This window comes from Stenella coeruleoalba, assembly GCF_951394435.1.
Source record: "Stenella coeruleoalba genome assembly, chromosome: 1".
NCBI lineage: Eukaryota > Metazoa > Chordata > Mammalia > Artiodactyla > Delphinidae > Stenella > Stenella coeruleoalba.
The window spans coordinates 90,673,266-90,693,585 of NC_137169.1; positions in this window are offsets into that span (position 1 = coordinate 90,673,266).

The window sequence follows — 20,320 nt, forward strand, 5'->3', positions numbered from 1 at the left end:
CAAGATTTTCTAACAAACCCTAAGAAACTAATTTCCTTGATCATTGTACTTGATGATCAAGTTCATCAAACTTGAACTGTTTTTCAGTTCAAGTGCATTAAAGAAATTATACTGCCCTGTGAAAAACCCTTTAAAATCATTCCAATGACATATATGAATCACACACAGCTGCTTTTGTATAGAATGCAGCACTGAGTCTTGTCTGTCTCCCTAGATAACGGGGTATTTTTTTGTCTTGAACCCTTCCCTGGCCTCGTTTCAATGCCCCCACCTACAGATCTCTAGATCTGTCTCCGTATCTGTTCCATGCACTGCATGGCACTGCCTCCCTCCCTAGATGTAAAGAGACCTCCTTAACTGAATTTTCCATACTGTATTAAATTTATCTTTTTATTCTATATTTCTCTTAGCCTGTATACTACTTGAAGTCTTGGCTTATGTACTACTCATTTTTGTATCCTTCACACCATAAGCAGTAGAGTTTAAGTCATTGCTGAAAGTTTGTTAAATTCAAATTACCTCAGGAAGGTTGCTTGGTATGATAAATAATTGAGGAATTATTTTGTAAACTATATCAAAGACCAGTAAACCAAGTGTCAGTAGGATTATGTTTTAAAGTGTGACAGTGTTTCTCTAAAAAGAGTATGCTTTTCTATGTGAAATTTGCTAAGTCGAGTATTAATCTTGCCAGTTGCTCTTTGAAGGACAGCTTCTATTGCATTCCAGTCTATGTGGTTCAAGTAGATCTGATCCAATCTCCTGACTCAAGCACTGAGTACAAGATCCAGGTCTTTCTAATCAAGGTACTCCATCCCCTCCCCAACCCAAGTCTCAAATACTCATTGAATCAGGAATAGACAGTGACTCAAGTTTGTTCAATCAAACACTCCCTGAGATTTCAGCTGTGGAAATATGAGAAGAAAGGCTTTTTTCACTAATACTGCTATCTGTGAGTTCTTTGGGGCTATAAGGATCATATAAAGTCAGAGTTTTCTGGGAATATTTCTGCTGTCACATGCATTCCACAGACAGTAATTGACACAGAGGAAATCTGTGTCATAGATAAAGACAGAATATTCTATATCACACAACCCACACAACTCCCAAATTTTGCTGATTAAATAAGGAGGGGCGTCTGTCTTAAAGACACTCAGTCTTGAGATGGCCTGGAATGGACAGGTTTGGCCAAGCAGCCCAGCCATTAATAGTCTCTTTCCAGGAATTTGAATCGGAAAATATAAATCACTACAGGAGCTAAGGCTGCAAGGATGCACACAGGGTTTAGGAGGCAAGTGGGGTTATGACAGACCAGGAAAAAGTTGTGAGTAAACATAAACTAAGCAGCGAATAGAATGTACTCAGAGGAAAATGTGAAGAAGGGTCATTTACACAGGAGAATAAAAGAGTAATCATAATTGTTAAGAATTATAACGTATAATTATACTATGTTGCAGGCACTCTTCCAATCATTTTAAGTAGATTGTCTCATTTAATATTGAAAAAGTTCTTCCATACCTCTTATAAACATTTACTTATTTCTTCCTTTATTCATTTAATAAGTTACTATTGAGCTCCTACCATATACTAGGTACTTTGCTAGGCTTTGACAATATAGTGTAATTAAAGAAAGAAAAGATCTTTGATATATTGGAATTTATACCATATCATCTTTTATTCCTAAAGCCTAACACACTACTTGGTATAGTAAATTATTATTAATTATTTTAGGATATTGAATGAAGTAACAAGGGAAGAAATATATATTTATTAAACATTTGACTATGTACCAGAGAGTGTGCTGGTCTCCTTGACCTAGTTTTTCTCCTTTAAGTTGCACAGCTATGCTATGAGATAGAAATGAACTGAGGCACATATGCAGGTTTCCTAACATATTTAATTCTAATTCTGATTAGAGAATAATTAGAATTACTTTGTTTTCTTTTGTAGAAAAACTGGCCCATAATACATTGGGAAAAATGAAATGGGAGTTGAAGAGATTACTTCCATCACTGTACGTTTTTGAGGAACTAAGATCTTTGAGGAAAGCCTTGGCATTTCCTTTATCAACAGTTATATAAATGGCCTTAGTGAATTTTTAGAAATGGATTCATAGTTATTAGCTGTGCAAATAAGTTTCTATTGCTTATCTTGATTGAAATTAAACTTTCTTTTCACAGTTTAATAGTCCGATTTTCTGAAAATTGCCTCAGATTTTTAAACAGTTCATAAAATCAAATAATGACTCATTTCAATTTCAGTAGCTTAGATGTCCATTTACAATCTAATTCTGATAAACTAAAATTTTATTGTGACAGACTTATGTCACTGTTAAGAAGATATCTTCTGCAGATTCAGCAATTCTATATTTTTTAATAGTTATGGATATTTTTACGCTCAGTGTTAATTCCCAGGTGGTAAGCTAAATAGCCTATCATATTCCATAAAATGATTATTTAATTAAAGCTGATTATTTAGTTTTTATTGCATTGAGTATTATTTTGATAGTCATACAGTATAAAGGTACATAAAGCAACATTTTGAGGTGTACACTGAAATATCTCAACACAAAAGTGGAGTAGTACATTATAATCCTGATTTTTCCATAAACTTCTGTATAACTTGGGATGAACACTTATCTAGGTTTCAGCTTTTCATGTATAAAATGAGAATCCTGTCTTGCAAAAGGCAGATATGAGGAATAACTATTGTATTAAATGATAAAATTATAGGTGATATGTAAATTCTAGATTCTATCATGTTATATAGCTTTTCATATTTTAAAAATTATGCATTATTTCATCAAATAATTACTGTTCTTTATCACCATTTCATTAAAATGAAATGTATGTATACTGTAGAAACTATTAAAGTTTTTCTATTACTTTTTAGACTTGCTGAACTTTTAAAGTACATTTCCTTCTCTGGAGTGTGAATATAATTTTACTTTCAGTAGAGTCATAAAACTGAATGCTTTCTTTTTAGAAGAAATATTTAAATAACTTGCCAAGGAAATTAAAGATAGCAAAAGGTATGCCAGTGTTCATTAGATATAAAAATAATATTAGAACAGTTTTTAATTTTGTCCAAATAGTCTCTTCTCCTCTGGATATGTTACATATTTATCTGATTCAGGGAAGTTGACATTTCTAAGGAGAGAAGAAGACTTTGCTATTTCAATGGTAAGGAAAAGAGAAGGCCTTGCACTTTCTGTGAAAGAGAGTTTTATGGAGTAGGTGTAAAATAAAGAAGTACAGTGTAGTGTAAGTGATTCTACTCATGAATGCAACAACTCCACTAAGTTAATTTGTTTTTAAGAACTTCCATGTACACTAGAAAATAAATAGCATCACAATGATTAAAATGATTTTTAAAATTACATTTTCATGGAACAAGCTATTGATTTTTGCAGAAGAGAATGGGAAATTGGTGGAGATGTTTCTCTTATACTCTGTTGGTGCTTTCTACATAGTTTCATTATATTCCATGGTTATGACAAAAAAATTAGCAACTAAGTCAATTTAAGTCCATTTATCTTAACTGTGGGTCTGTACTGTACAATTTGGGTTTCTTGCCATCGGCTAGATATATATCAAGATACACAACCCCCCAGGAATAACTGTAGGATATCAGTTTAGAAGTTTCCATTTTCCTAAAACATAAAGTGTACTTTTCCTCTGAAGGAATTATCTATATCACTTTTTTCTGGAGTCTATTTCCTTCTATGTTCTGAAATACATTCTAAAATTTAATACTTTAGAATCATAAGGAAAAAATATTTTGTAGGAGTTACTTATTTACCAATATTTCTTTAGGATAAGAACTATTTCATAAAGTACTAATTTTGAAAACTATTTCTGTACACCTGCATCTCAACACCCACCAGCCTATCCAAGTTAATTTATTTATTTCCCTACTATCTGTTGATTTGCCTACCCAAGTTTACTATTGATTTCCAATATCAGCTTTCAAGTATAAGTGAGCACTGCCCATCAAGATTCCAGGTTCATTCTTTCTTCATGCAACCTCTCTGCATTAGGCCTGCTTTGGTGTAGCAAGTGTCACATTAACACTGGATATCCACCAATATGTGAAGAGTAGGAGGGAATAGTGACTTTGAGATAATTAATCTCATTTTTTTTTCCTGTTCTTTTCCCCACAAAAAGTAGATTTTCACCTATAGTTGTTATCTCAGGGAAGGACCAGACATATTGAAAAGCACATATAGTCTCTGAGCCCCTCTGAGTGCTGTAATCCAAACATCTAAGCCAGCACCATACAAACAAATGTAATGCAAGTTATATGTGTAATCTAAAAAATTATAGTAGCCACTTTGAAGCAATTAAATGGAACTGGAATTAATTTTAATAATATATTTTGGGTAATGAAAATATATTATCATTTTAATATGAAATATTTTAAAGTTAAGGAAATATTTTACAGTTTTAATATAATACTGTGTTAAAATATTAGTTTTTAAAATAATACTTAGTTTTGAAATCCAGTTTAGAGTTTACACTTAGAGCACATCTTAATTCACATTAACCACATCTCAAGAGCTCAACAGCCACATGTGGCTACTAGCTACCCTATTGATTGTATTGTCTTTATGTTCTAAGGATTACTGCATATGATTGCAAACTCCTAATATTTTGAATTAGTTCTCAGCTGAGAGTAATGGATATCTCTATTTTCACACACACACATTGTCTTCTACACCTTCAAAACAATTGTTTATGAAACATTATGTAAAGAACCCTCCACTATTATCTCTAGGATGCTCCTCCACACCACTGATATACAATCGGCAAGCTTTTTTTTTTTAATTGAAATATCGTTGATTTATGATATTGTGTTAGTTTCAGGTGTACAGCAAAGTGATTTGGTTATACATGTATATATGTGTATATATACAATCGGCAAGATTTGAAACTCATTATTTGGCAATGACAACAGTGTTACAATTGTCATATGGTCTATGCTATAAAGGATATCCTGATTTCAGAGCTGTTAAAATATGTTTTTCAAAAGTGCATATTAGAACTAGTCGAAAAAGATACTTCATATATAGATAGGGAGAGAGGCACACACAAACATTAAATACACATACAACATATGTAAGCTATATCATAATGCAAAACATATTTCTTACTGTGTGTCCAAGTAAAAAAAATTGAAAGCATCCCTGCTGACCCAATTTCACTTCCCTTACAATAAGTTCTAACAGTTTTATACTAGTTATTCCCCATTAAGTTTGGCACCCACATATCTAACCACACCTACACATATATGATGTATATAAATTTCAAAGAGAATATCTTTTAGAGTAGCAAACCTTAATGCTATATGCATTTCCTAATTTGCCTTATCCACTTAACTCTGTGTTTCTGTTTCCTCAAATTAGCATCCAAGTTAAGTATGGGATGGAAACTTTATCAAATAATTTGGAACATCTGGGAGAACAGAATTATCTCTCAGATTTTGTGGGAAAAATATCTGGTTAAAATACCATACACATAATTTAAATGAACTAAGTATTCAGAACTTTGACCTTTTCTTTTGGAAGTCTATTTTCTAATTATCTTTTTGTATATTTCCCTTTAAATTATCAGAAATAAACCATGGTTCATAAAATATCAAAGAAGAAAAGATTTTTAAATAATATGGGCCAGTAACTTTAATTTATAAACAAGAAGCTTAGTTCTAACCATGAGAAGTGCCTCACCAAAGACCACCATGTTAATAAGTAGCTGTTATGACTAGAACATTGGGGACCTGACTCCTAGTTCTATCCATTTCAGCTTCAAAGTTCTGATACTTAATTAAAAAAAGAATTCTTGCTTATAGAGTTTAGTTTTTAATATTATTATTGTCATGTAAATCTATAAAATTATAAGTAGCTAAAATATTATTTACACTAAACCACACAATTTATCTAATCTATTTTTTTCTGTTAATTTCTATATAGTTTGCTCTTTTTAATAAAATAATAAAATTAAAATGTAATTTCAAAGCTTAATATGATGACTAATGGCATTCAGTATAAAAAAGAAACACATCAGATTGTTCAAACATGAGCTTTAGTTTCATGATAGACTATCTGAGCTGAGAAAAACCTGGTTTATCTCTTCACTTCCCAACAGACCTTTCTTGTCTAAATTGTTAAAGTGTGATATTTTAAGTTTTTCATTAAAATGATAATGAAACACTAATTAGTGTGTCTCTAACTTGCCATTTATGTTTTATATTTTACTTTGAATAGAAATCCTATCATGATTTATTTGCTCTTTTTTCCCCTCTATTCCTGTTTTCACACATTGGGCTGAATTATTTCATTACAAAGTACTGAATGGAATTATACAAATTTAGACATCTCCAAACATTTGCTACATGCAGCTGGACTTGGGTAGAACAGTCTAGCTTTCCAGAACTCACACACACACATGCACACATACAAACAGGTCACACTGAAATGAATGGAACTATTCATGGAAGTAGAGAGAAGGACCTGTGCAAACTTTGAAAGAGCTGTTGTTCCATATATACATACTTTACCACATTTACCATCTTTATTTGTGGAGACCAAATGTTTCTGTCCTAAGGTTTACTGCATTTAGACTCTTATTCATTATTCAACATTTCATATTCATTTTTTTCTGGGAAATGATAGTAGTTTGAATATTTAGCTTGTCCTTCATATGAAAATAAACTCCATGGTTAGCACACTCCCAGACAAACTAAAAGCAGCAATTGAGAGAGCTGAACTGACAGTTGAATTCATAATTCATTCATTTGAATATATGGTTTTGAGACTCTTAAAACTGGGCCAGGTTATCTCTCTTGTGAAAATTCATTTGTTGTCAATATTTTGGAATTTTTGCAGAATGGGGAGGAATTTAATATGCAATAGTACAATAATTCTAGCATTTTTTCCTAAAAGGCTGGATAAATTCAGTATGTGTTGTCAAATGATTGTAAGACCTGAAGTAACATTTTTTAAAGAGGCTCTTCCTTAAATACATGTAGGTATTTCTTGAGTGGGTTTATAATTATTTTTTAAAAGGAAATGAAAGCTTTAGGCTGGGTTCTTTTTCCTACATTTAACTTTGTTTTATTTATCATTTTCTGCTTTTCTTTAACCATTTGACCAAGTAAGTAATTAACCATTAGCAAAGCAAACAAATAATCCAGGTATGCTGGGTTTAAAAATTTAGAGTTAATTACTTCCAATGGGGGCTTTCCCCATCCCACTACTGCCACTTTTTTTTAACCTTCCAAAGATCCTGTGTTAATGACCACCTGCACATTTCATCTACAAAACTGCCAATTATTGATCTTTATGGATAGTTATGATATTTTTAAAAATTTCATCTCAATAATGCAATTGATCAAAACACATTTATTTGCCAAACATTACTGGTGCTTAATATTTAGAACTGTGTCTTGAAAATAAGTAAGTTTCTCTGAGAAGACAAGGGAAAGATGTGAAATGTTAAAAGAAATAAAAATGGACTGGGTATTTTGAAGCCAAAACTATTTTGTATAATTAGAGTCCCTAGTATGTGTAAAAGTGGAATTCAGTTTCACAAACGGTTTTATTTTCCACACAACGAAGAGACGTTTTATCCTCCTGTTTTCTAGAATGTAAATACAATACAATTAGTTTTTCAGATAAGATTTCTTGTTGTAAGTAATAGATACTTACTCTAGATCATTTCTATCTCTTCTTCTGAAGCTCCACCTACACATAACTTAGACCACTTGATAATGCCCCAGGTCACTGAGGCTTAACTTATTTTAAATCATGGTTTTGGTTTTGGATTTTGCAAACTCCAACATGTTTTTAACCCACTCGTGGTTTTTTCATTTCAGATATTGCTATATTCAGTTCCAGAATACCGTTCTCTTTTTCTTTTGTAGATTCCATTTCTTTACTGATATTTCTCATCATTTCACTCATTGTGTCCATCTTTCCTTTAAATCCTTAAGCATATTTTTTTAAACATCATTATTGGAGTATAATTGCTTTAAAATGTTATGCTAGTTTCTGCTGTATAACAATGTGAATCAGCTATATGTATACATATATCCCCATATCCCCTCCCTCTTGCATCTCCCTCTCACCCTCCCTATCCCACTCTTTTAAGTGGTCAAAAAGCACCGAGCTGATCTCCCTGTGCCATACAGCTGCTTCCCACTAGCTATTTTAAATTTAATAGTATATATGTCAATGCCACTCTCTTACTTCATCCCAGCTTACCATTCCACCTCACTGTGTCCTCAAGTCCATTCTCTACGTCAGCATCTTTATTCCCGACCTGCCCCTAGGTTCGTGACAACCTTTTTTTTTTTTAGATTCCATATATATGTTTTAGCATACAGTATTTTTTTTTCTCTTTCTTGACTTCACTCTGTATGACAGACTATAGGTCCATCCACCTCACTACAAATAACTCAATTTCATTTTGTCTTATGGCTGAGTAATATTCCATTGTATATATGTGCCACATCTTCTTTATCCATTCATCTGTCAATGGACACTTAGGTTGCTTCCATGTCCTGGCTGTTGTAAATAGAGCTGCAATGAACATTGTGGTACATGACTCTTTTTGAATTATGGTTTTCACAGGGTATATGTCCAGTAACATGATTGCTGGGTCGTATGGTAGTTCTATTTTTAGTTTTGTAAGGAAACTCCATACTGTTCTCTACAGTGGCTGTATCAATTTACATTCCCACCAACAGTGTAAGAGGGTTCCCTTTTCTCCACATCCTCTCCAGCATTTATTATTTGTAGGTTTTTTGATGATGGCCCTTCTGACTGGTGTGAGGTGATACCTGATTGTATTTTTGATTTGCATTTCTCTAATAATTACTGATGTTAAGCATCCTTTCATGTGTTTGTTGGCAATCTGTACATCTTCTTTGAAGAAATGTCTGTTTAGGTCTTCTGCCCATTTTTGGATTGGGTTGTTTGTTTGTTTTTTTTTACATTGAGCTTCATGAGCTGCTTGTATATTTTGGAGATTAATCCTTTGTCAGTTGCTTCATTTGCAAATATTTTCTCCCATCCTGAGGGTTGTCTTTTTGTCTTGTTTATGGTTTCCTTTGCTGTGCAAAAGCTTTTAAGTTTCATTATGTCCCATTTGTTTATTTTTGTTTTTATTTCCATTTCTCTAGGAGGTGGGTCAAAAAGGATCTTGCTGTGATTTATGACAAAGAGTGTTCTGCCAATGTTTTCCTCTAAGAGCTTTAGAGTGTCTGGCCTTACATTTAGGTCTTTAATCCATTTTGAGTTTATTTTTGTGTATGGTATTAGGGAGTATTCTACTTTCATTCTTTTAAATGTATCTTCAGTTTTCCCAGCACTAATTATTGAAGAGGCCGTCTTTTCTTCATTGTATATTCTTGCCTCCTTTATCAAACATAAGGTGGCCATATGTGCATGGGTTTATCGCTGGGCTTTCTATCCTGTTCCATTGATCTATATTTCTGTTTTTGTGCCAGTACCATACTGTCTGGATCACTGTAGCTTTGTAGTATAGTCTGAAGTCAGGGAGCCTGATTCCTCCAGCTCGTCTTTTTTACTCAAGATTGCTTTGGCTATTCAGGGTCCTTTGTGTTTCCATACAAATTGTAAATTTTTTTTGTTCTAGTTCTGTGAAAAATGCCATCAGTAGTTTGATAGGGATTGCATTGAATCTGTAGATTGCTCTGGGTAGTATAGTCATTTTCACAATGTTGATTCTTCCAATACAAGAATATGGTACATCTCTCCATTTGTTTGTATCATCTTTAATTTCTTTCATCAGTTTCTTATAGTCTTCTGCAAAGGTTTATTCCTAGGTATTTTATTCTTTTTGTTGCAATGGTAAATGGGAGTGTTTTCTTAATTTCACTTTCAGATTTTTCATCATCAGTGTATAGGACTTCAAAAGATTTCTGTGCATTAATTTTGTATCCTGCTACTTTACCAAATTCATTGATTAGCTCTAGCAGTTTTCTGGTAGCATCTTTAGGGTTCTCTATGTAGAATATCATGTCATCTGCAAACAGTGACAGTTTTACTTCTTCTTTTCTAATTAGGATTCCTTTTATTTCTTTTTCTTCTCTGATTGCTGTGGCTAAAACTTCCAAGACTATGGTGAATAAGAGTGGTGAGAGTTGGCAACCTTGCCTTGATCCTGATCTTAGTGGAAATGGTTTCAGTTTTTCACCATTGAGAACGATGTTTGCTGTGGGTTTGTCATATATGGCCTTTATTATGTTGAGGTAAGTTCCCTCTATGCTTACTTTCTGGAGGGTTTTTAACATAAATCGCTGTTGAATTTTTTCAAAAGCTTTTTCTGCATTTATTGAGATGATCACATGGTTTATATCCTTCAATTTTTTAATATGGCTTATCACATTGATTGGTTTGTGTATATTGAAGAATCCTTGCATTCTTGGGATAAACCCCACTTGATCATGATGTATGATCCTTTTAATGTGCTGTTGGATTCTGTTTGCTAGTATTTTGTTGAGGATTTTTGCATCTATGTTTATCAGTGATATTGGCCTGTAGTTTTCTTTCTTTGTGACATCCTTGTCTGGTTTTGGTATCAGGGTGTTGGTGGCCTCGTAGAATGAGTTTGGGAGTGTTCCTCCCTCTGCTGTATTTTGGAAGAGTTTGAGAAGGATAGGTGTTAGCTCTTCTCTAATTGTTTGATAGAATTAGCCCATGAAGCCATGTGGTCCTGGGCTTTTGTTTATTGGAAAATTTTTAATCACAGTCTCAATTTCAGTGCTTGTGATTGGTCTGTTTATATTTTCTATTTCTTCCTGCTTCAGTCTCAGAAGGTTGTGTTTTTCTAAGAATCTGTCCATTTCTTCCAGGTTGTCCATTTTATTGGCATATGGGTGCTTATAGTAATCTCTCATGATCCTTTGTATTTCTGCAGTGTCAGTTATTACTTCTCATTTAACATTTCCAATTCTGATGATTGAGACTTTTCCCATTTTTTCTTGATGAGTCTGGCTAATGGTTTATCAATTTTGTTCAACTTCTCAAAGAACCAGCTTTTAGTTTTATTGATCTTTGCTATTGTGTCCTTCATCTTTTTTCATTTGTTTCTGATCTGATCTTTATGAATTTTTTCCTTCTGCTAACTTTGGGTTTTTTTTGTTGTTGTTGTTCTTCTTCTTCTTTCTCTAATTGCTTTAGGTGTAAGGTTAGGTTGTTTATTTGAGATTTTTCTTGTCTCCTGAGGTAGGATTGTATTGTTATAAACTTCCCTCTTAAAACTGCTTTTGTTACATCCTATAGGTTTTGGGTCATCATGTTTTCATTGTCAATTGTTTCTAGGTATTTTTTGATTTCCTCTTTGATTTCTTCAGTGATCTCCTGGTTATTTAGTGGTGTATTGTTTAGCTTCCATGTGTTTGTATTTTTTACAGTTTTTCTCCTGTAATTGATATCTATTCTCACAGCATTGTAGTTGGAAAAGATACTTGATATGATTTCAATTTTCTTAAATTTTTCAAGGCTTGATTTGACACCCAAAATATGATATATGCTGGAGAATGTTCCATGAACACTTGAGAAGAAAATGTATTTGTTGTTTTGGGATGGAATGTCCTATAAATATCAATTAAGTCCATCTTGTTTAATGTGTCATTTAAAGCTTGTGTTTCCTTATTTATTTTGATTTTGGATGTTCTGTCCATTGGTGAAAGTGGGGTGTTAAAGTCCCCTAGTATGATTATATTACTGTCGATTTCCCCTTTTATGATTGTTAGCACTTGCTTTATGTATTGAGGTGCTCTTATGTTGGGTGCATAAATATTTACAATTGTTATATCTTCTTGGATTGATCTCTTGATCATTCTATAGTGTTCTTTTTTGTCTCATGTAATAGTCTTTATTTTACAGTCTATTTTCTCTGATATGAGAATTGCTACTCCAGCTTTCTTTTGATTTCCATTTGCATAGAATATCTTTTTCCATCCCCTGACTTTCAGTCTGTATGTGTCCCTAGGTCTGAAGTGGGTCTTTTGTAGACAATATATACATGGGTCTTGTTTTTGTATCCTTTCAGCCAGTCTATGTCTTTTGGTTGGAGCATTTAATCCATTTACATTTAAGGTAATTATCAATATGTACGTTCCAATTATCATGTTCTTAATTGTTTTGGGTTTGTTATTTTAGGTATTTTCCTTCTCTTGTCTTTCCTGCCTAGAGAAGTTCTTATAGCATTTGTTGTAAAGCTGGTTTGGTGGTGCTGAATTCTCTTAGCTTTTACTTGTCTGTAAAGCTTTAATTTCACCCTCGCATCTGAATGAGATCCTTGCTGGGTAGAGGAATCTTCGTTGTAGTTTTTCCTCTTTTATCATTTTAAATAGGTCCTGCCACTCCCTTCTGCCTTGCAGAATTTCTGCTGAAAGATCTGCTGTTAACCTTATGTGGATTCCCTTGTATGTAATTTGTTGCTTTTCCCTTGCTGCTTTTCATATTTTTCTTTGTATTTAATTTTTGATAGTTTGATTAATATGTGTATTGATGTGTTTCTCCTTGGATTTAGCCTGTATGGGACTCTGCACTTCCTGGAATGATTGACTATTTTCTTTCCCATATTAGGGAAGTTTTCGACTATAATGTCTTCACATATTTTCTCAGACCCTTTCTTTTTCTCTTATTCTTCTGGGACCCTTGTAATTCAAATGTTGGTGCCTTTAATGTTGTCCCAGAGGTCTCTGAGATTCTTTCCATTCTTTTTTCTTTATTTTGTTCCATGGTAGTCATTTCCACTATTTTGTCTTCAGGTCACTTATCCGTTCTTCTGCCTCAGTTATTCTGCTATTGATTCCTTCTAGAGAATTTTTAATTTCATTTATTGTGTTGTTCATCTTTTTTTTTTTTTTTCACTTTAGTTCTTCTAGGTCCTTGTTAAACATTTCTTGTATTTTCTCCATTCTGGTTTTAAGATTTCAGATCATTTTTACTCTCATTCCTCTGAATTCATTTTCAGGTAGACTGCCTATTTCCTCTTCATTTGTTTGGTCTGGTGGGTTTTTACTTTGCTCCTTCATCTGCTGTGTAAATTTTTGCCTTCTCATTTTGGTTAACTTACTGTGTTTGGGGTCTCCTTTTCGCTGGCTGCAAGTTCGTAGTTCCTATTGTTTCTAGTGTCTGCCCCAGTGGGTAAGTTTTGTTCAGTGGGTTGTGTAGGCTTCCTGGTGGAGGGTACTGGTGCCTGTGTTCTGGTGGATGATGCTGGATCTTGTCTTTCTGGTGGGCAAGACCACGTCTGGTGGTGTGTTTTGGGGCATCTGAACTTATTATGATTTTAGGCAGCCTCTCTGCTAATGGGTGGGGTTGTGTTCTTGTTTTGCTAGTTGTTTGGCATGGGGTGTCTAGCACTGGAGCTTGCTGTTCATTGAGTGAGCTGGGTCGTAGTGTTGAGATGGAAATCTCTGGGAGAGCTCTCACCAATTGAAATTATGTGGGGCTGGGAGGTCTCTTGTGGTTCAATGTCCTGAACTCGGCTCTCCCACCTCAGAGCCTCAGGCCTGACACCAGCTGCAGCACCAAGACCCTTTCAGCCACTTAGCTCGGAAGAGAAGGGAGAAAAAAAGAAAGAAAGAAAAAAATGAAGTAAAATAAAACAAAGTTATTAAAATTAAAAAAATATTAAAATAAAAAAATTTAAGTAATGAAAACAAAAAAGGAGAGCAACCAAGCCAATAAACAAATCCATCAAAGATAACACACACTAAAAACTGTACTAAGAGAAACATAAAAATCAGTAACTAGTCTGTTGCATACAGCAAACCCCAAATCTACAGTTGCTCCCAAAGTCCACTGCCTCAATTTTGGAATGATTTGTTGTCTATTCAGGTATTCCACAGATGCAGGGTACATCAAGTTGACTGTGGAGATTTAATCCGCTGCTCCTGAGGCTGCACAGAGAAATTTCCCTTTCTCTTCTTTGTTCGCACAGCTCCTGGGGTTCAGCTTTGGATTTGGCCCTGCCTCTGCATGTAGGTCACCCTCTGGTGTCTATTCTTTGCCCAGACAGGAGGGGGTTAAAGGAGAGGCTGATTAGGGGGCTCTGGATCACTCAGGCCAGGGGGAAGGAGGGGTATGGAATGCAGGGCAAGCCTGTGGCAGCAGAGGCCAGCATGATGTTGCAACAGCCTGAGGTGCGCAGTGTGTTTTCCCAGGGAAGCTGTCCCTAGATCACGGGACCCTTGCAGTGGCAGGCTGCACAGGCCCCCGGGAGGGGAGGTGTGGATAGTGACCTGTGCTTGCACACAGGATTCTTGGTAGCTGCAGCAGCAGCCTTAGCATTTCATGTCCATCTCTGTTGTCTGTGCTGATAGCTGCAGCTTGAACCCGTCTCTGGAGCTCGTTTAGGCAGTGCTCTGAATCCCCTCTCTTCATGCACCCAGAAATAGTGGTCTCTTGCCTCTTAGGCAGTTCCAGACTTTTTCCCAGACACCCTCCCAGTTAGCTGTGGTGCACTAGTCCCCTTCAGGCTGTGTTCACACAGTCAATTCCAGTCCTCTCCCTGGGATCTGACCTCTGAAGCCTGAGCCTCAGCTCCCAGCCCCGCTTCCCCCCACCACCACCCCCGGCGAGTGAGCAGACAAGCCTCTTGGGCTGGTGAGTGCTGGTCAGCACCAATTCTTTGTGTGGGAACCTCTCTGTGTTGCCCTCTGCACCCCTGTTCCTGCACTCTTTTCAGTGGCTCTGAAGCTTCCCCCCCGCTCAATCCCCATTTCCACCAGTGAAGGGGCTTCCTAGTGTGTGGAAACTTTTCCTCCTTCACAGCTCCCTCCCAGAGGTGCAAGTCCCATCCCTATTCTTTTGTCTCCGTTTTTTCTTTTTTCTTTTGCTCTACCCAGGTATGTGGGGAGTTTCTTGCCTTTTGGTAAGTCTGAGGTCTTCTGCCAGCATTCAGTAGGTGTCCTGTAGGAGTTGTTCCACATGTAGATGTATTTGTGGGGAGAAAGGTGATCTCCACGTCTTCTTCCTCTGCCATCTTGAAGATTCTCCCTTAAGCATATTTTTAATAGATGTTTTAAACTCCATGTCTGTTAATTTCAACATCTGTGTCATCATAATGTCTGTTTTAGTATTCAGCCAAACACTTATGTAGCAGATTTTAGGAGGTTCTCCTCTTTAAAGATTTCTTCTTTCTACCCCACAAATTCCAACTGCTCAGAAGCTCTGAAATACAATCACTGCTCCAGGAAGACCTCTGTGTTTTACATGGGCTCCACTTTTGTGTATCATGGTCTAAGAAACTACTTCTAGACAGAAATCATAACTGCATAGCCTGTGTGTTTCTCTTCTTCTGAGATCAAAGTATTAGGATGGCTGTTTCACAATGTCTATAAATTGTTCCTTAATATATATTGTCCACTTTATAGTTTATGGTGCGGTTCTAGCCCTATACTAGTTACTCTATCAGTTGGGGGTGAAAGGACAGGATTTTAATTATAATGGATGCTATGTTTACTTTAGTCCAAGATAAAACAATTCATATGCCCATCAGCAATGTATGAAAGTACATATTTTTCTAAAAAGTTTCTGGTCATAAAGACAATTTGTTCCTTTAAGTTTTACAAGATCGATACGTAAAATGTTGTGTTATATTATTCTAATTTGCATTTCCCTAACAACAGAAATATCTTTTTTTTCTTACCCTTTTATGATATTCTCTATTACCTGTTTATATACTTTGCCCATTTTCTATTGTTTATGTTTTTATTATCCATTTTCAGGATTCCAATTGCTTTATAACCATTCATCTAATATTCTTATTTTGAATATTCCATTATCTTCAAATTGTCAAAATATATATTTAGTTTATAATATATAAAATTTTATTTAATTGTATTCATGTGTATTTGCAAAATGAATTATGAGCAAATATCATACATTGTACGTAACACTGTACATTATATTTAATCAATAAATATTAATTATTGAGCAATTTCTTCTGGTTCGTGTGCTACTTCTTCAAAAATAAATGAGATCCTTTTGATGTAATTTTTTAAAACTACCACAGTAAACACCATTTGCTGCAGTAAAGTGATGATTTAATATTAAGTCTACTACAGCTTCCAAAACAATCTAATGACACTTCTAAGAACTGGCTTAGACACTGGGAAAAACTGACCATTATATATAAACTAATATAAACTACTATATTTCTAGTAGGTAGGTTTTTTTGTTTTAACAACTTTATTGGTGTATAATTGTTTTACAATGGTGTTAGTTTCTGCTTTATAACATAGTGAATCAGCTATACATACACATATATCTCCATATATCCTCCCTCTTGTGTCTCCCTCCAACCCTCCCTATCCCACTCCTCTAGGTGGTCATAAAGCACTGAGCTGATCTCCCTGTGCTATGAGGCTGCTTCCCACTAGCTATATATCTTACATTTGGTAGTGTATATATGTCCATGTCACTCTCTTAGTCCCAGCTTATCCTTCCCCCTCCCTGTGTCCTCAAGTCCATTCTCTATGTCTGCGTCTTTATTCCTGTCCTGCCGCTAGGTTCTTCAGAAACTTTTTTTTTTAGATTCCATATATATGTGTCAGCATATGGTATTTGTTTTTTCTCTTTCTTGACTTACTTCACTTTATATGACAGACTCTAGGCCCATCCACCTCACTACAAATAACTCAATTTTGTTTCTTTTTATGGCTGAGTAATATTCCATTGTATATATGTGCCACATCTTCTTTATCCATTCATCTGTCATTGGACACTTAGGTTGCTTCCATATCCTGGCTGTTGTAAATAGAGCTGCAATGAACATTGTGGTACATGTATCTTTTTGAATTATGGTTTTCTCAGGGTATATCCCCAGTAATGGGATTGCTGGGTGATATGGTAGTTCTATTTTTAGTTTTTTAAGGATCTCCATACTGTTCTCCATAGTGGCTGTATCAACTGACATTCCCACCAACAGTGTAAGAAGGTTCCCTTTTCTCCACACACTCTCCAGCACTTACTGTTTGTAGAGTTTTTGATGATGGCCATTCTGACTGGTGTGAGGTGATACCTCATTGTAGTTTTGATTTGCATTTCTTTAATGATTAGTGATGTTGAACATCCTTTCATGTGTTTGTTGGCAATCTGTATATCTTCTTAGGAGACATGTCTGTTTAGGTCTTCTGCCCATTTTTGGATTGGGTTAAGTGCAAGATTTACCTATTTCTTTAAAAAAAATATTTTGGTTAAACTGGAATGTGGGAGTAGAGGCTAAACTAATTATGATAAAACTTTGTCCAAATTCTGCCTTGTGGTGGGTATGAGAGAATATAGTTATGTCATGTTTCCATTATTTAGCTAAAGATTTCTGTTTTTAATATTCCACTTGATTTCAGAGTGAGCTACAAAACTATTTATGCCCAGAAATTACCTACTAAGTAGTAATGTTTCATATGGGACACATGTCAAATCTTTACTGGCAAGTTTTTCAGGAATAATGAGACTGTTGAGATTTAAAAGCATGAGCCTTCTTTGACATAGATATCAAACAGAGAGATTGTAAAAGTAATCATATAAGTCAATAAGCAAGCTAATCTATAGAATCCCCAACCATGTAGAAATATATACCTGGAGAGACATACATGAAAATCAAAATACAAATACTAAACATGACATATATGAAGCATTTTATTTCCAATTAACAGCTAAAATTTTATTTCCAATTAGAGATAAAATGGTCTATAACATATGGTATTTCACAAAGGAAACTTATAGCCTGATGAAAGAGACAGATGCATATATCAGTAACAACAATATAATTATATTTTCTCAAGAATAAATACACTCATATAGCTTTCATTTGTCAATTAGTATTTTGGTTGGGTATAGAAAGAGAATCAACTTCAGCATATGTCCTTAGAAAAACAATTCTATGTAAAATCAATGTTTGATGTGTAACCCCAAAAAGAGGCATGGCCCAACGTGCCAGGGGAGAAGAAAAACGAAATGATAACAATAGGTAATTTTTTTTTTTTTTTTTTTTTTTTTTTTTTTGCGGTATGTGGGCCTCTCACTGTTGTGGCCTCTCCTGTTGAGGAGTACAGGCTCCGGACGCGCAGGCTCAGCGGCCATGGCTCACAGGCTCAGCTGCTCCGCGTGGCATGTGGAATCTTCCCGGACCGGGGCATGAACCCGCGTCCCCTGCAACGGCAGGCGGACTCTCAACCACTGCGACACCAGGGAAGCCCCTAGGTAAAATTTTTGAATAACTATTCTGTCTGCCATTTTTCCAACTATACAAAATCAACTATAAAGTCTTCACAAAAACCTTATAAGAGGGGCTTCCCAGGTGGCACAGTGGTTGAGAGTCCGCTTGCCGATGCAGGGGACGTGGGTTCGTGCCCCGGTCCGGGAAGATCCCACATGCCACGGAGTGACTGGGCCCATGAGCCATGGCCACTGAGCCTGCTAGTCCAGAGCCTGTGCTCCGCAATGGGAGAGGCCACAACAGTGAGAGGCCCAAGTACCGCAAAAAAAAAAAAAAAAAAAAAAAAAATCCTTATGAGAAAATTACTTCTGAAATTGAGGAGAAAACAGGCTTAGGACAATCTAGTGAATTATACAAAATTTTCCAACTGATAATGGGTAAAACTGGGCTTTAATTAAGACTTGCCTGCCTCTTGATTTATTTACCTTAAAAATAGAGCCTGAGAATGGGATACTCATAGGAGAAGGGGTAATGAGGATAGCGGGATCTGGGAAAGACAATAATAGCATCTACTACAGTGACACAGACCCTTCCTCCTTTCTGAGGGATCTTAGACCTTGTTTTCTATACTCATCTATTAATATATGCCCTTATTAGATCTTGCCTTGGTTGCTATATTCATCTATTAATAATTTAAACTGGAAATAGTTGCCAAATGGATTATCGAGTTTCAAATGCATTCCTCACTGCCCCCACTATTTTGTAGAAGTCCTACTCTTTCCCATTATAATGATCAATTTCAATTACTCCTGACAGTAATAATTGCTTTCTGTTTCTTTTATTCTACTGGCATCAGGAGCCCAAAGTCACTGGTGAAAGTCACAGTTTTAAGTACAGTGGCACTCATACTGTGTCCCTTGGCAAAACTGTTCCTCTTATAGGAACTGAGCCTAAAATCATAAGGCCTATAGCTTCAGGAACAGGAAGCACAAATTCCAAAAAAAAAGAAAAAACATGACCATAGGTCTACTGGTTCTGATACATATTGTACCATCTGGAGATACCAGTCCAATGTTGTTGGATAGCTGTAGGTCAACACTGGCAAGCAGGTTAAAGATGGAGGCACTAGTCCAGTAAAAAGGATCTCAAAGGAGCACCTTTATCATCCACTACAGTCTTAATTCTACTTATAATTTTAACTCTATTTAAACAGCTTTTCAAATCGGAGTGAATATTGCAATTTACTGTCCCAAACTCCTCATTGTCTATTGGGAGTGAGGAGGACAGATAACTTGTCTATTCAATTCACAGATCTTCAGAGTGAGAAAAGCCATGACAAAGACCTTTCATTCATACCTGGACCTGGTTTAGAAGACAAGATCAAGATCTTGGACTATAAAACAGAGCCTGATGCAATGACTGAATAAGTCCCTGGGCATGTTGGGAGAGTATATTTTGGTTTTGTGTTGACTGTGAGCTATTAGGAGTAAGGGAGTGAATTGTGGAAGAATATTCCATTGATGGTCCTCCAAAAATATCATACCTCTTGGGATTCATACCCTTGTGTAATCACCTACCTTTAAATCTGGACCCTATGATTTTTCTATTGCTTTAACCAGTATAATTCAGTAAAAGTGATAGTGTGCCAGCTTCATGCCTAAACTTAGATGTTGTAGCTTTTGCTTTTTCACTCCCTTGAGCTGCCATGGAGCAAGTTTAGTCACCCTGCTGGAGAGATAATGGGGATCATAGAGAAGTCATGTGGAAAGGAAGAGGCCTGGAAATTACATGGAGATGAACCAAGCAACCCAGATGGCAGCCAGTACAGAGACCCTAGACATTTAACCCTTAGTAGAACAGCTCCAGTCAGCCCAAGCTTTTTAAGCTTTCCTAGGTGAAGTTAAGATGTGTAACTAGAGAAGCCTTCTTTGATATTCTAGCTCCTGTAGATAACACATGGGGCAAAAAACACACTTTCCCTGCTACACCATGTTTGAATTCCTAACTCACAGAACCTTGCACAAATAAAACAGTTTTTGTTTTAAGCCATTACATTTTGGGGTAGTGTGTAACATAGCAATAGTTAACCAGGATAACCAGACATTTTTCCCCTTTATAATGAG